The sequence below is a fragment of the Apium graveolens genome, chromosome 6 (genome assembly GCF_009905375.1).
Source record: "Apium graveolens cultivar Ventura chromosome 6, ASM990537v1, whole genome shotgun sequence".
Lineage (NCBI taxonomy): Eukaryota > Viridiplantae > Streptophyta > Magnoliopsida > Apiales > Apiaceae > Apium > Apium graveolens.
The window spans coordinates 272,148,145-272,152,408 of NC_133652.1; the positions used below are offsets into that span (position 1 = coordinate 272,148,145).

At 36.3% G+C, this 4,264-nt stretch overlaps 1 non-coding gene across 1 annotated transcript; it reads right to left on the reverse strand.

Annotated features, from left to right (window-relative positions):
• Nucleotides 1–3,410: 3,410 nt before the first annotated feature.
• On the reverse strand, nucleotides 3,411–3,516 carry LOC141670271 (small nucleolar RNA R71). Its single transcript, XR_012554509.1, has one exon. It is a non-coding gene; the product is annotated as a small nucleolar RNA R71 (small nucleolar RNA).
• Between the last annotated feature and the right edge of the window lie 748 nt (nucleotides 3,517–4,264).

The window sequence follows — 4,264 nt, forward strand, 5'->3', positions numbered from 1 at the left end:
TCTTACTTAAACAGGACAAATCAGTACTTAACTGAAATCAGCACTTATACTGAAGTCAGAACTTAAGTCATTAGTACTTAATGTTCAGGAGATATTTATCAGAAGATAATATCAGGACTTAAAGGAAACGTTCAGATAAGGAAGGTGGCTGATTGATTGAAGAGAAGATCGAGACAAACATAAGAAGAGATATGCATGAAGAAGGAATTCTATGAAGAATAGAATACTTGGAAGAAAAGATATCTGATTGATATATTTTAGGAAGCAGAATTATATTCCATATCAATTAGCGATTATCTTGTAATTGTGTAGTATATAAACACAGACATAGGGTTTACACTATAAGTGTTATCATTATCAAGAATATTATTCATTGTAACCCTAGAAGCTCTCGTGATATTTGTTCATCACTGAGAGAGGACAGTTCCATATTGTAACAGAGTTTATTGATTTGAATAAAGTCTGTTTTCTGTTACTTGTGTTATTAGAATTCGATTTGATTGTGCTATACACTGTATTCAACCCCCTTCTATAGTGTGTGTGACCTAACAGGGGTTGGTAGAGAATGCAAGGCAGCCAAATATTTTCATAGTATTATAATCTAGTAGCTCTCCATACAAGAATTCATATGGTTTTTTGTTTAACAATACAGGGATAGGTAGTCGATTTATAATGTAGACAATAATCATGACGCACTCACCCCAATACTACAAAGGCAATGCTGCTTGAAACCTTAAGCATCGAGCCACCTCCAAGATGTGCCTGTGTTTACACTCCACCCGAGCATTTTGTTGGGGTCTTCTTACACACGACGTCTGGTTAGTAATACCATTTTCCTGAAAGAATTGTCGACAAGTAGCATCATCAAACTCAAGGGCATTGTCAGAGCGAATGACCTTGATGGCACCTTTAAACTAATTTTGAGCATAATTGTAAAATGTTTTCGAGGCATATAGAGCATCAGACTTAAATTGTAGTAGGTGGATCCACGTGTGTCTAGTATTGCCATCAACTATTGTGAGAAAGTGTTTATATTTTCCTCTTGTGCAAACATTATATGGGCCCCATATGTCAATATGTATAAGATCAAATGATTTTTCAGCATGAGAATCACTCAAAATAAAAGATAACTTGGTAAATTTTGACATAGGACAAGTGACCCATACCTTAGAAGTTAAGTGCAAAAATGGTTGCACATAAGGAATAAGTTTCAGCTTGGCAGCAGAAGCAGGGCCCAATCTATGGTGCCATTTCTCCAGTTCAGATGCATCAGTGACAGGTGAAGCTTCAGAATGGGATGAACTTATAGCATTCGAATGAGGAGCGGTTACCCATGTCTCTAGCATATTTCCAGACAAATGATCAAGAAGGTAGTAAAGTCCGTGAGAAGCTTTGCCCACACCTTTGAGCTCCTTAGTATGGTTGATAAATGGATTTTATATCTATTTGTAACGCTTCATTACAAGCTTAAGTTGGTGTTTTGGACTCAAGTTGTTGGTATTTTTTGATATATTTTATGTTATTGCATTTCAGGCATCAGTTAAATGAAGAAATGAGCTTTTCAAGAAAATATGCTGAAAAAAGATAAGAATTGGAATCCTAGGCCATTCTCAATTTGAAGAGAATCTCGTTAATTTCACGTGGGCAGTTGAATCGCCTAATTCTGATGAGCAGAACTCAAGATACAACCAAAAGAAGAATCAGCGGAAAAATCCAGAAACCCTGCGCGGCCGCCCCCAAAACCTGCGCGCCCGCGCCGACTTTCTGCCAAAAACCAGCGCGCCCGTGCTGATTTGAGCGCGGCTGCCCCGCCCTTTTTTGCCCCAGAATCCTGTTTTGAGTGGAATTTGATGATTTTAAGAGTCCAGGTCCACTAGGGGCTTATTCATAGTGATAAAAAGACATTTTTAACAACAAGGAGCGAGGGGAGAGCAATAAGAAGACCTAGAAAGCACAAGACGGCTATAGAGAAGAAGACTTTCGTATTCTTCAATATAGTTGATACTTTGGATGTTTGTTTTTTATTTTTCTTTAAACCCTAGTACTCTTATATTGTTTATTATCATGCTTTCATCGGAACCCATGGTGACAATGAGTTCGGTTATGAACTAATCATTGTCATGGGGTTCTAACGGATTTACTTATGGATTTCTATAGTTAATTTGTTTCAATATTTTTGTGTGTGGTGATTGATTGATGTCCTAGTATTGGTTGTGCTTATTCGTCTTATGTGCGTAGCTAACATATAAAATAGCGTGTTAATCTCTATTGAAGCGAAAGTGAATATAGAGGTTTAGAACTTGCCATGCTAGCATAGGTTCATGTATAATTATTATGCATGATTCGTAGGTAATTTTAACCATCTTACTTGCCCTATGTAATCATGATAGATAACTGGCGCATTAAACCGTTATGTTATCAAATTCTATAGACATATAGGGTCTCAACATAATTGGTGTCTATTCAACTTCTATCTCTTTTGTGGATGTCTGGTAGTAGGGTATTCGTACAACGAAAGTTGGCGTTTACAAATTTCTTGTTATCTAATTAGTTGTCATCACCGTTGCATGCTAAGGTTAAGAACAATGACTTTGAATGAAGTATTTAATGAAGTTAGAATCCAATGTTTGTCTCATATAGTTAATTCAATCACTTTTATTCTTAGTTAATTGCATGTTAGTTTAATCTTAGTTATAAACATCTCAACTTGTTATTGTCTTAGCATTGAGCGATAGCCATACCATTGTTGCATAGGTGCATAATCTTAAGTTAACTAAAAAGAGTCTCTGTGGGTACGAATCTGATTTATATCTTATACAACTTGTGAACGCGTATACTTGCATGTAATTTTAGCGCGTGTTTTCGCCCTAACAAGTTTTTGGCGCCGATGCCAGGGACTCAGTGTTAATTTTTAGTTTATGTGCTTGACATAAGTGGTCGTTAAAGTTCACTGACTCGAATTCTTTTACTTACAAGGTTTACTTTAGTCGTGTGTTTCAGGTACTGTAGTTTTCATTACAATGGGAGATCCAACAGCAGCAACGAAAGCGTTGATGGATTTTTCTCAACCAAAGATCAATGATATTCAATCTAGCATTGTCAGGCCAGCTATCGCAGCTAATACCTTTGAGATCAAGCCTGGCATAATTTAGATGGTGCAGAATTCAGTCCTGTTTGGGGGTGCTCCAACGGAAGATCCCAATATGCATATTAGGGATTTCATCGAGATCTGCGACACCTTCAAGTTCAATAATGTTTCTGAAGATGTTGTGAAACTGATACTTTTCTCATTCTCTCTGAGGGATAAAGCTAAGGGCTGGTTACACTCTCTACTAGCTGGTTCTATAACTACTTGGGAAGATCTTGCTCAAAAGTTTCTCATTAAATTCTTCCCTATAGCAAAGACAGCTGCAATCAGGAATGCTCTTACTCAGTTCGTGCAGCAATCAGGTGAATTTTATGTGAAGCTTGGGAGCGCTATAAAGAGATGCTTAGGAAGTGTCCTCATCATGGAATGCCTGACTAGATTGTGATCAATTACTTTTATAATGGGTTTGGAGCACAGTCGAGACTAGGGCTAAGCATTCGGTTGGTTCGGTCTCAACCGAACCGAACCGAAAAGACCAAAAATCAAAGTTCTATTTTTTTGGAACTGAACCGACCAAATTTGTATTATGGACCGAACCAGAACCGAACCGTAATAATTCGGTCGGTTCGATTCGGTTCTTAAGAATCAAATTTGTTTAAAAATTTATTATTATTTATGCAATATGCAAGTTAAATTAAAAAAAATACCAAAAATATGCATCCATTACTATGTCACGAATTATCAAAACTTCAATAATTTTATAAACAACATAAGAAAAAAATAATTTAAAAGTTTAAACCAAGCATAATTTCATAGTCATTACAAGTTTAGTGCAATACTATTGGAAAAACTACCGAACATAGAATTTTAAAATATATATAATCTTCTCTTCAACTTCCAGGACCAAGACCAAAATTCTAAGGTTTTCAAAGTTATTCACCATGTTTCATTTCGCGTCTATGTTGCTTTGTATGGCTGGAAACTCTGGAAAAACAATACAAACAAATATAAATATACAGGAAATAGATATTAGCATGTATTATAGAAGGCAGCAGAGAAAGGAAGTGTGGCATATGACCTTGTAGGGAGAGCAAAAGAGAAGGTATACGAATCAACGTGTGTATTTTGGTTTAGTAGTCGTATGTAATGTAGGTGCTGAAACTCAATTATGGTATG